Source organism: Tamandua tetradactyla, chromosome 3, assembly GCF_023851605.1.
Source record: "Tamandua tetradactyla isolate mTamTet1 chromosome 3, mTamTet1.pri, whole genome shotgun sequence".
NCBI classification, from domain to species: Eukaryota; Metazoa; Chordata; class Mammalia; order Pilosa; family Myrmecophagidae; genus Tamandua; species Tamandua tetradactyla.
This window is the reverse complement of record NC_135329.1, coordinates 115,641,681-115,655,715: the sequence shown is the minus strand read 5'-3', so window position 1 is coordinate 115,655,715 and position 14,035 is coordinate 115,641,681.

Here is a 14,035-nt window from a genome sequence, read left to right as displayed (position 1 = left end):
TCTTCTGTGATTTCTTTTAGCAGTTTTTTGTAGTTTTCTTTATATAGGTTTTTTGTCTCTTTGGTTAAATTTATTCCTAGGTATTTTATTCTTTTAGTTGCGATTGTAAATGGGATTCGTTTCTTGATTTCCGCCTCAGCTTGTTCATTACTAGTGTATAGAAAAGCTACAGATTTTTGAATGTTGATCTTGTAGCCTGCTACTTTGCTGTACTCATTTATTAGCTCTAGTAATTTTGTTGTGGATTTTTCTGGGTTTTCTACATATAGTATCATATCGTCTGCAAACAGTGATAGTTTTACTTCTTCCTTTCCAATTTTGATGCCTTGTATTTCTTTTTCTTGCCTAATTGCTCTGGCTAGAACTTCCAACACAATGTTGAATAATAGTGGTGATAGTGGACATCCTTGTCTTGTTCCTGATCTTAGGGGGAAAGTTTTCAATTTTTCCCCATTGAGGATGATATTAGCTGTGGGTTTTTCATATATTCCCTCTATCATTTTAAGGAAGTTCCCTTGTATTCCTATCTTTTGAAGTATTTTCAGCAGGAAAGGATGTTGAATCTTGTCGAATGCCTTCTCTGCATCAATTGAGATGATCATGTGATTTTTCTGCTTTGATTTGTTGATATGGTGTATTACATTAATTGATTTTCTTATGTTGAACCATCCTTGCATACCTGGGATGAATCCTACTTGGTCATGATGTATAATTCTTTTAATGTGTTGTTGGATACGATTTGCTAGAATTTTATTGAGGATTTTTGCATCTGTATTCATTAGAGAGATTGGTCTGTAGTTTTCTTTTTTTGTAATATCTTTGCCTGGTTTTGGTATGAGGGTGATGTTGGCTTCATAGAATGAATTAGGTAGTTTTCCCTCCACTTCGATTATGTTGAAGAGTTTGAGGAGAGTAGGTACTAGTTCTTTCTGGAATGTTTGATAGAATTCACATGTGAAGCCGTCTGGTCCTGGACTTTTCTTTTTAGGGAGCTTTTGAATAACTAATTCAATCTCTTTACTTGTGATTGGTTTGTTGAGGTTGTCTATTTCTTCTTGAGTCAAAGTTGGTTGTTCATGTCTTTCCAGGAACCTGTCCATTTCATCTAAATTGTTGTATTTATTAGCGTAAAGTTGTTCATAGTATCCTATTATTACCTCCTTTATTTCTGTGAGGTCAGTAGTTATGTCTCCTCTTTCATTTCTAATCTTATTTATTTGCATCCTCTCTCTTCTTCTTTTTGTCAATCTTGCTAAGGGCCCATCAATCTTGTTGATTTTCTCATAGAACCAACTTTTGGTCTTATTGATTTTCTCTACTGTTTTCATGTTTTCAATTTAATTTATTTCTGCTCTAATCTTTGTTATTTCTTTCCTTTTGCTTGCTTTGGGATTAGTTTGCTGTTCTCAACTGTATTTTTTATTTTTAAATTAATTAAAAGTAAACTTATATAGCAACATGTGGCTTGAGTACTATATTAGACAGTGCAGGTTTAGAGGCCCTGATTCCCAGGGGGAAATACTTTCTCCAGAAAACACAGTAAGAGTCAGATTAAACATTTACATTTAAACTATGGTTGTTTCTTTAGTCACTTCCAGCTTCTGGTGCTAAGAGGTGAGAAAGCAAGGAAAGATTCACTGCACAGCAACTGACTAATAATCAAAAGGAGAAGAGATGCTGTTACAATCACGGGCAAGGAAGAATGCAGTTGGTACATAGAAGATCCACTCGAGTGTCTTAGTTCTTCTTTGCCATTTTTGATGCAATATCGACAAGTGCAGTAGGAAGGATCTGAGAAGGGCATGGTAAGAGGGGCTCAGGATTCTGAGAGATAATGGTCTGGGTCATTGCAGAAGATAAGCTACCTAGACCAGCAGCGATGTTAGTCAAGGGTGAAGGTAGCCCAAAATGGGTACTAGATGGAGGAAATGACAATTATCAACTGTAGCCTGATACAGATGAAATAATAATGGAGATATTGAGTGCTATAGCTCTTCGAACTGACCTTCCTTTTATAGAGTTCTCTGGGAAACATGGTCAACCAGAATCAAGGAGAACTTGTTTTAGATGAGGAGAATGTTCTGTACAAAGTAATGGGATACATAGTAAATGGGCACTGAGGTGAACTCTGTGGAATCAGTTGAGGTTTTATTCACGTATCATTGTTATTTAATATTTCCTTTTGGACAATTCTCTTTCCCTCATTCTTTGTTCATGAGTGCACTCTCTAATGAACCTTGCACATGAATTTTCTCAGAATTGATTTCTGGGGCCCCTAATCTAACCTAAGACAATTCCCTTGTTTTGTCTGCTATTGCATGCAGCCTTCCTTGATTCAGATTTTTGCCAACTCATATGGTAGTTAACACTTCTTCAGACTATCCTTTAGTCTCTTAAAATGTCTTCACTTGTGAAGTATTTTTGGTTTTCATTTTCTTCCTGCCCTATAGCCCCTGAACAGTCTTATTTATTTCACTAGTTTGGGGAGGGTGTAATGGAGGGAGGGGTGATGAAAGACAATACTGGTGAATCCCAGAGAAAAGTGTCCTGTGTTCTGTTTCCTAGGCAAAGCCATTACACAAGTAACAAGGGTACGGAGAGAAGAGGAAGATCTCAGAGGAGAAAGAACCTGCAAATTCCTCCCCAGTTAGAGCCTGAGGAAGGCAGTATGTGCCAAGAAACAAAACAGCTGCTAGGCATGCCTAGGACAGAGTCTGGCAGAGATTAATACACTTAATGGCAGCTAGAAGTAGCAGATACCTCCACGTGTGGATTCAGAATAAGAGTGGAAAATGCACGATTGGAAGAGGCCAAGAGGACAGATATGAAGGATCTATCTCTGCTAACTTAGTGGGCTGACAAGAATAAGGAGGAATGGAATGGTGAATTCCCCAGCATATGATTTTATGGACAAACGTCTTTCCACAAGCTTTAGTACTATATAAGCTCCCTATACATCCCCGTATTTAAGTGCCAAAAATATAAAATAAATTATTTCTAATAAAATACAGTTTTTATAATTATTGATCCTGAGATTCTAGATTTAAAATGTCTCTTTTACAATTCCATTTAGGGATCTGAAAATGTCAGGGGCTAAGTTATTTTCTTAAGGCCACACAATTGAGGGTTCTAGGAAAGGAACAAACATTCAGGATTTCTGCTTCCAAACAATTTCATCCCCCTCACCACCACACATATTCAACTTCAAAAGTTGCTTTGGTCCACAGATCCATAATCTCAGTGTAATCATGAGAGAAACATCAGATAAATCTGAATTGAGAAGCATTCTACAATATCTAACCTGTACTTCTAAAAATTCCTAAGGGCATGAAAATAAGGAAAGTCTTAGAAATTCCCATCAAAAGGAGACTAGGGAGATATAAGAACTAAACGAAACATAGTATCCTGGATAGAATCCTGGAGCAGAAAAAAATGGACAGTAGGTAAAAAAATGGACTTGAGTCAATAAAAATGTTACCAATATTGGTTTATTACTGTGATAAAAGTACCATAATAACCTGAGGCGTTAATACTAGGAAAACTGAGTTGTGGTATTTGGCAACTCTATACTATCCCTACAATGTTTCTGAACATCTAATCTATTCTAAAATCAAAAGATTAATTAAAATTTTTTTTTAAAATAAATTTGGTTTGTCCACTCTGGAAACTGATATTTCTTTTAAAGAGCTCACGCTCTAACTCCCGTATCAGCACTCCTATTTCCTGAGATCAATGCACATCCATATTACGTTTTTCAGTAACTCTTTTTTTGTTTTATTTTTACTATTCTATTTTGGTTTGATACAATGTGCTTTCAACTTGTCATTGTTTATCCCGATATTTCTCTCACCTCGTAAACCTAGACTATGTGAGCATAAATATAAATTTATATTATATTAGATCCAGAGATATAAATATAAGCAATCTCAGGCACAGTAGCTCACATACTTACACTTATCCACACACAAATAAACACTTCCAACACCTCAGCTTTCAGTTTCAGAGAGGCTGTGGTTGAAAAGTCTTGAGAATGGATATGTTTTCAGTCATTTACTTACTGTGAATTTTTTTAGAATATTACCTAATATTTTAAAAATTTGTTTTCTTATCAAAAATGGGGAATTATAATACCCACCTGGCAGAGATAGTGCTATGACATGATTATATGTCAGCAGAATACCTGACCCATGGTAAATGCTTGACTTTACTGTATGTGGTTGAAAATCTTATGGTGAGGTTTAAATTTGTGGTTTCTGTCCGACTGAAATGCTCAATCCCTATCACCTCACCCACTCTACCCTGTCCTTTGGTCCTCCCTAATAACAGATCTGTTATTTCCTACTCATAGGGGGTGTATATGTGAATCATATATATTTATTCATGTCTGGTGAACTGGTATTTTTGCCCTGTTAAGAAAACAGCTGCAGGTGGCAGACAAAGTAGGGAACTGCATGTGGTCTCAGCAGTGTGTCTTTGTCTCAGTAATGAATGCAAAAAACAGGACCAGGAGTACCTGCAACTTTGGGAGCATAAGGGGTTGGGTCCAAGTTGCAAAATATACTATTGCTGCAGTGGACACCGGTAGAAGTGGTGGGATGAGGCACGTATGGTCCACAAGAGGCCTTATGAGTCACCATTACCCACAGGGGCCCAAAAACAGCTAGTTGAGATTTTTTTCCAGGGTTCGAGATCTTCAGAAGGCATGGTGGTAACTCAGATGTAACATACTTGCTAATATCTTGTTATACTCACTCCATGCCTAATTTGGGATCCTGGTAAAATGACAATCTACTCAAATTAAAAATGAGATTCTCTCTAAAGTCTTGTAGCTTTAATTATCAGTAGATACATGCAGTGTTCTGGGACTGGCTGTAGGCTATCCTTAGTCCTTGGCTTTTCTGTCACATGTCAATGCACATGGCAGCCTCTCCGGGTTTCTCCCTACTCTTCAAGTTTCCATTGACATTCAGTCAATGGATTCTCCACCTATATTTCTCCTTCTTTGGGGCCTTTCCTATAAGGTCTTCAGTAATCAGATTTAGATCCATCTTGAATCATTTGGGCCTCATCAATGATTCAAGTAACCTCATCAAAACATGCTATATATCATGGGTTCAAACCAACAGAAATAAATTAAGCTTACGAAAATATTTCTCTGGGGTTCACAGCTCCAAGCTACCACAGTGCCTCAACCCAAATTCCGAATTTAGCATGCTACATGTTGTACTTGGGTGTAGATGCAAATGGAAGAGTAGTAGGGTACTTTCCTTAATGGGACTTTATCTTTACTCACCTATGTGTGAGGGTGAGGCCTTGGGAATCTTAGTTATAGTACAATTAATTTAGGGCCTTCATAGATTATTAAATAGGCCTGTCGAGACAAACATGAAGGTTTCTTGAAATATGTAGTGATACTACTTTGGGAAATGAAAATCAAATTCTCAAGAAAACAATTGAAAACTACAATTCTAGAATACAACGACTTTATAAGATGTTGTGTGAATTGGTGATTGAATTGTGAAGCAACGACTTTTGACTCAGTAACACGCAGTTTCAAGAAGTTGGACTGAAGTGCTAGGTGCAGACTTTGGTCTGAGATCAAATTGCTGTCTTGAGCAATCTGAGAATTAATTCCATGATATTGTCCACAATTTTAACTAAAGTCTTGTTGCAGTAGCCCTACACACCAGACAGCTAAGTAAATAAGCCCCATTCATCCAGAACAAAATCTTCACAATTGTTTTGGAAGATATTTACTCAAAATCATCAATATCATTTATTCCAGCCATTCATCATGGCTTGGTAAGCCTGCTAAGTAAATTTAAATCCTAATGATCCATGACTTTGAATGTGGGCACCTTCTATGTCCCTTGGACTTTGTATTTTGGAATCTGTTGCTAAATACTTTCTGAACTTAAAAAACTTGCTTATTAATATGCCTAAAACAAAGATAATATAGGGAAGTCTTGCAAAGATGGACATTTTAGTACAGGCATATTTTTCACAAGGAATGCTTTCTAGAAGACTTCACACAATTTGAAACTCATACAAGCCAAAATTAATTTTCTCATAGAAATAAAAAATAAACATGCACGATTTAAAATTTTGTACAAAATCTCACAATTCATTAATGTTTTATATCATACTATTTCAAATTACCGTAATCCAAATTTACATGACATGTGGCCCTCCTTTATGTATATGAGCAATGACAAGCTTACGAATATATGTCTTAACTATGTAAACTTAGTTCTTCGGCTTTTATTTAGACAAATATTAGTAATAGTAATTTCTATATGACATTTCTCAATAAAAACAGGAGTATTCTCAAGAATCTATATATCTGGGAAAAAATATTGAGTTTAAGGTACAGATGATTCACCCAGTTAATCTACTTTGTTTAGTTATCTAAGTGAAGGCAAAGTATGCCTGATTTCTGTTTATGAGTTTAGGGCTTATGCCTCAGAAGTAAAGAGAATGTCAAGTCTTAAATTTGCTTCCAATGTCGATGATTTTACCCAATATCTCAGGGAGGGTTGGGTGCTGGCCTCAGACTCTGGCAACCAAGCACAGAAGAAGGCTTAATGGAGTGCCTTAATTCTATCAGGGTATGTTGTTTGTGGTCTGCCAATATTTTGCATTAAGCCAATTTCAAGCTATTAAATTTTTCTCTCCTTTTTTTTTTTTTTAAATTACATTTCTTAATCATCAGGAGGCACTTACTTTCATTTGGGATGTTTGCGTTGATTGTATTTCCCCTGGTCCTCTACCTCTAGCCAAGCTTTCAGAATTAGTGTTGGAGGTGGCTGCAATGGAAACTTGCTGGAAAGCTCCAATTTCATTTTGTCTCCAGGGTTCTCCTTTGCTCTTACTTAGGGTCATGGAATTAAAAATAGGGAATAACTACAGACAACTGGGAAAAATCAACCTACTAATTTTATATAAATGGACAGATTTGGGGATATATGCTGTTTGTATCCATTAAAAGAGCAGTTCATCATATTAAATCCATTAGTATTTCCACTATATGCATGTTGAAGTGTTTTCTCACTGAGTTTGAAATCCTTTTCTTCATGTATCCCCATCCTTTTCCTCATGATTTAGGAATCTCTGCTCTATCAATCAGGTTCCCAGCAAGTAACATATGGTACATTCAAAATGTTTTAATTAAGAACAGTTTAATAGAAAGACCAGGACTAAGGGAACCAGCTGGGGATTTAAAGATACCTGGATACATAGGGACGATGGGAAGTCATTGCTATTACTAGGCCCGAACAAGAAGAGGGAGGGAGCTGTGTGACTAGAAAACAATGCCAGACAGAACCAATCAAGAGCATTTTCCCACCCCACCCCCACACAATAAATAAATAATATTTTTCTTCTCCCAATCCTTCGAATCTTGGCTGTGACTCCTACTATTTATCCCCAACTGGAAGCCACAGAGAAAAAAACAACATCAACAAAATCAACAGTAAAAAACCCGTTAAGGTAGTCCATAGAAGCCAACCTTCCAGGTCACAGAGCATGGAAAGGAAAGACAGAGAAAGAGTCTGGGGAAGCAAAAGGAAAATAACCAGTTCACCTTCCCTCCTTACTGATCTTAAATCAACTATTGATTGCAAATTCCCTATACCTGGCTCTCTAATCCTCCAACTGACTTTTTATCTCAAAGCCAGCTCAGTCCAGCATGCTTTTATTTATTGAGTTGAACTATGCATTAAGCTCTATACTAGAATGGGGATTATACAAGCAAAACAGTAAAACTCTATTAGGATAAAGTGCCATGACAAGGGACTTCAAAAGGCAGTCTGAATGGGAAGGCACACCAATAGAGCCATTACTTCTCCCTCAACCAGGCACCCCCACAGCAGCCCAGTAAAGCCGCAAATCATCTTTATTAGCCACTTCCTCTTCCCAAGCCCTATTTCTCCTCATGGACCCTGACCTAATCTTCACTGGAAAAGATAAACTCCACCCTAAAATAAACACAAATACAATTACATCTATTTTTTTTTTTAGCTCTTGAAATGTAATTTTATAATGTTAAGGAAGCCAGTTATAACAAAAAGAAAAATAGAAAATGGAAAAAAAAAGTAAATAATGTGCCTTTTAGTTCTTGTCAGTTTCCCCAACATTGGTAGGAAATATATATGGAAAAATATGTGTATACACATACATATCTTTAGGAAGTATCTGACAAAAAGCTCCAAGCAGTATTGGTAGATAGGAGAGAACATAGTCTAATTCCTTTGACTATCACACGCAACTCAGCCTGGATTATACAGGTCACTTCTATTACCCTTATTTGATTCCATCCAACCCCCTACCTCCTGATTCACTGTACCTATGTTTCAAACTGCTGGAACCACTCTCATTTCTACTGCTGAAAATGGCTGGGAGAGAAAATGATGCATTCAAATACCCCTGCTCCTACTACAGAGTAGGAAGGATTGCTGTTGAACTCCAAAATCATTTTGCCATAGACACATTGTTTACACAATACAGCTGCTGATGACAGGGACTTATTAAGGCCTTTGGGGGTCGGTGAAATTTGTTGGAATCATGATGTCTGTTTGCTGCCCTTGATTGATGAACCACCTCCACCAGTCCTATGCTTCAGGCAGACTCAGGCTTACACAAGTTTTGTGGACTCAACTCCAAACCTACCTCCACAATAAAAACAAATCAATCCTTTGTTTAAAAGCTTTTGGTGTCTCCAACAGCCTGAGAGACAAAGCTCAAGTTCACCGACAAAGGATACAAGACAAGGCTTTCTTTGATCTGTCTCCTACCTCCTACAACATTCCCCACTGGAAACAAATGGTAATTACCCAATCACCTGAAGCTACTGATTTCACCCCTTCTTACTTCTCTACTTGGAAGGCCTACACTGCATTTAAAATTTCCCCAAGGCTCATCTCAGTCATTACCTCCCCCATTAAAACCTTCCTTGACCTCTATCCCCTCCCCATTTACAAAGTCCTCTATTGAGCCCCAAATAGCATTTTGCAGTTTTTTCTGTCAGTGCTCTGAGCCCATCGCCTGATGTTGGATCCCTGTTCCTCTGTCAGAGGCCCTACTCCAGCCCACAGGTCTCTTGCAGGCTGCGTCATTCTGCCCTGTGCTGTCCCGTCGTCAGGAGATCCAACCACACTCAGTCATCCATTCATTCGGTCACCTTCCTGAGGATATAACAGGCTCCAGACAAGAGTACCTCCTTCTCTCCCTGATCAACATCAAACTGGTCTGCTCGAATTCATTTTCCTCAGTGGTCTACCTTCCTACCACATGTGCCCTGCAGCTATGAACAGATATCCAAGGACAATGTGGTTTATTTCACCATTCTAACCTCTCCTGTGGAAAGGAGCCTAGCCAGGCTAGTCTGCCATCCCCATCACCCCAGGGATTCCAGTAAACAAAATTTTCTTCATCCATGGATGTTTTCATCTTCCCCAGAAGATCAAGAATTCCTTGAGGACAATCATTACATCTAATGTAACTTTATGTCCCCAACGTCAAGCATAGTACATAGCAGAGAGTGTATTTCAATAATGCATAAATATTATTAAAGGAGAGAATGATTTAAAAATTCCAAAAAACTATTTTAAAATGGACTTTTGGATTTTAACCTCTTTAGCCATTAAGGTACGATGTGTTTATAAAAGGAGAAAGGAAAATTGCAGACATTAATGTGAACTTCAGAAATCTATCAGCCACAATTTCCCAGACATCTTCCAATTGGAGATCTATCCATATGGTAAGATCTTTAAGAAGGGGTATATATTTTGAATATGTGTATTGATCCTTTTTATAGTCTCAATTTTAATGAGAATGCTATTATGCCATTGTAATGTTATAATGAAATTAGCTGCATTAACAGGATTTTGGTAATGGGGAAATGAAAGACATAAAAACTATTTTGTTACCATCACTGATTTGCTTCAAATTTCTGCCTTTCATCTTTCTCTTTTCCTTCTCTGACTCTATCTTGGGCACTCTTGGGTTCTTTTGACTCCTACTTCGAGACTTCTAGCAATATCTTATATTACAAAAAACTTGCCACACATCATCAGGGCAAAGATTCCAAGTAATCACCAACTTTTGCCATCTTAAAGAGGAGGGAAACGGGATTATGTATGGATGTTATCAAATTACAATTTATGTGAATTTATGGGTAATCAATTTTTTTCCCTCCAAAAGTAAATCCACTGATTTTCCTTACTTGGGACAGGAGAACAGAGAGAAGAGTGTTTCTGGTGATCACAGTAGTTATTAATTTAATGGTGAACATAAACAGTAAAAGCTTTTTTTGAGCACCAGATTGTTTATGTTGTCCTATTTTGATGTTCTATGAAGAAAAATTAATTATAATTTTAAATACCAAGGTTTATTGCACAAGCATAATATGCCAAATAACTTCTATAGACTTACTTCCTTGTATGCGGTGAGCTTGAAATCTTAGTGAGGATGTGAAGATATTTCAGATTCAGAAGCATATACTTTTTCCTAATGTCAGAGCTACCACAAGTCAAAAGGGGAGGTAGGTCCCAAAAAAGTAAACCAGAATGCAAAAAATCTGGGAAAGACCTCTTCTAAATGATTACCTATCTTAAAATACAACACTTCATTTTTTAATCTTCACATGACTTGATAATTTCCGGAATCCTAGGGGCTTCCCCAAACATTACTCTATTCAGAACTGAGTGTTTCTACAATTAATTCTTGATAAACACTTCTAAAAGAATTCTCCTTATTTTGTGTTTGATTTTATATTATATTATTTCTATTTCAGGTCCAAAAATAAATGCTAGAATTCATCCTTCAGAAATGAATCCAGCATAGCTCAACCACGGTTCCCAGGGTCCTTGGATTTGCTTGGTAATTCAGTAACTGGGTATTTTACTTTTCAACTGAATTAACAGAGAGTGAGCTAAATAGTAAATCTACCATACCTGGTTAAGATCGCCCAAACCAGGGAGTGAGACACATCTTAATATAATGGCCATGGTGATTTTTCAAAGAATTGATTCTTAGAAAGATTTGACCCACCGAGGCACTGCTTTCTGGGCACTTTATTGTCATGGGGGAACTCTGCCAAGAAGATAAAAAATAATAATAATAATTCTTACTTCCTGAAGTACCAAGCATTTGTCTATTATGAAATTTCCACAAAATTCCATGAAAAGTCATCTTGTAAAATAAGGTCCACACTCTTGCACAGCTGCAATACCTGGCAGCTGCTCTAGCCCTGGGAAGCTAATAAAGCAAACAACAACTATGCTGGCTGTCGAAACTGTGAGCAAGTTCTGGAAATGGCAGTGCACTGCTGCTCTTACCACAGAGAACGGAGAGCACATCAGTTTTATTACCTGTGCAGTCTTAACTGGCAGGATGACACCAAATGGAAAATCAGAAAAGTGGTTTATTACAAGTGTGCTACATGGCCCTGGTAGGAGTAACCGGGTTTTGTTTTCCTTTGCTATGATCTTTGACCCTGAAGAAAACAGTACTGTGTGCTTAAACGTCTTTGGATTCAGTCAGCAAAGAGGCCCACAAGTGTTCTCTCGGAGTCATTCTTCCTTTCACTTCCTAGGAGAGAAATATGCCATTTTGTGAACTAAAAGTGCCCGACCAACACTGAAAATTAAAGATGAATGCTCTGCATATCAACTCTCATATGAATCATTCTGTTATCCTCTTGAGTTTGTAAAGAAGAGAACTCTTGCTCTGTTTGCCATGGGGTGGTGTATCTTTCTGGCATCTTCCACGGTACTATTCTGTTCTGGAATCTGCCCAGAGTCAACAGCTGAGAGGCATGATGTAGCCTATGATTCAAAGGCTCAGGGCAGAAGGGAAATAAGTCCCCAATGCCACTTTATAGTATCTTGCTTTTTACATAAATAAATCAACACCCTCTGAAAGATATTTGACTGCATAGGTACTAAATTTAAGAAGTTTGCTCTGTGCTAAGATAAAACAAGTGATATTGTGTCCTTTAAAAATTGGTCACTGTTGAGAGAAGAACCACACATCTCAGGAATTAGTTTTTCAGATACATATTTGGAGAAAAAATTGCTGAAATCAGAATGTCAGGTACTCTCACAATGGATTTTTTTCCCCACAAACATCTTTATATATATATATATATATTTTATATACTCTAAAAATATAACAGCCTTAGAGAAAAATTGGGAAAAAATTGTTTTGCTAAGTTTTGTATATATCATTCACAGACCTTAGCAAACAGGTTTTAAATGTATTTAAGTAACTTTTAATGCATTTAAAATGAACATTAACCCATAACATGCAACTAGCTTTCCAGTTGTGCATTGAAAAATCCACATTAGATTGGACAAGGTAAATATAGCTTAGTTCATGGCAATTAAATAGACCTGACATTTAGTGTTGGGAACATATAAGATCTGTTGCTACTAATTACTTTAGGAAGGAAAATCCCTCTTGGGCCCATTTGAGAATTATGAGGTACTATAGAAATTTTGGCATTTTGAGTATCCTCCCTTCCTTATTTTGGAAGAGATAGAGAACCAAGGAAGAAATCTCACTTTTATGGTCAAATGTGTTCAACAGGAACTAGAGCAAGGTTTCTTAAACTTGGTTCCATTGACATCTTGGGTGCACCCCAAGTACCACCTCCCTTGGTGACGATTAAAAATGTCTCCAGAGATTACCAAATGCCCTGAGGTGGGGGTGGGGCAAAAAAAAAATCACCCTTGATTGAGAACAACTGTTCGAAGGAAAATGGAACAAGTAATCATAAAAAATCTGATGAGTACTTCTCCATCCTTGTGTAAGGTAATCTCTGCCATATTGACACCACTGACTACTCCAGTGTAGAAAAGAAGCTCTTTCTTTCTTATCTTCTGTTTAGATTGAGTTTCCTCTTGGCTTTCGATTTACTGACTTCTTTTCACTTCTCTTCACATTGTACAATGAGTCCAGTAAGATTCAACTCTAGACCTGTTTATCATTTCCCCCTTTCTTACACTTGGTAGTTTTCTAAGCTCCCAATCTCCATCTCTCTCTGGAAAATATACAGTGATACTTCAAACTCCCTGCAAACACCACATATTTAAAAATGATTTAATTTCTCCAAATCCATCCATGTTTCCTGTTCTCTTAGCTCTTACTTCCTTCACCAGCCTCTAGGTGTGCCTGGTTTTAAAAAAGAGTGATTCTTCACTATATCCGCTGTCCAATCATTTGGCCATAAGTTCAGTTATATGTTGTGTTCAGTCATTTCTACCTTTGAGAAGCCACACATGTTTTTTTTTAGCCATCTCTGGATCTATTGTGATCCAAGCTATCAATGCTGTTTGTCTTTAATATTTAACAACATTTTCCCAGTTGCCTCCCTGTGACTTCCTTTCTCTCCCCTCTCTAAGTATTTCTGCAAGAGCATCTTTCCTAAAGCAGAGTTCTGACTATGTCATTTTCTCATTCAAAATTAATTTTAGTTGCTCTCAATCCCCTTGACTATTAAGACCGTGGTGATCTAGTCCAAACCTTTTGTTCATCTTTATCTCTATCAGTTTCTTTTTCACTCGCCCTCTCATGCCACTCTTTAAATATTTCTTCTCTACCTGTAATATCAGACTAGTATCATCTAAATATCTTTTTATCTTATTTTATCACTTTTGCTAAAGCTGTTTTCTTTAGTAGAAATACCTTCTTTCTCTGCCCAAGCAAAAATCCTATCTAGGTATCAAGATTCTGGTCAAATTAAAATTTTCTCCAGATTCCCAGATACAGGTAATTGTCCCTTCTTCCATCCTCACTTAAATGCAACACTTTATACTGCACCCATTCACATACATGCCTTTTCCCTTATTACATAGCAAGTTCCTTATATGTCCTAATTTGAGTAGCACAATGTCTTCTTGAATTATGAGTAAATCAAGAAGGCTGGACTTTTGGGGGCCTTGACTTTATAAACAGTAAGAATCTGGCATTACATTTGAAAAATTATTCACTGTCACATTTTCCCTAAAAATCTAAATTCTCCACAACAGACTGC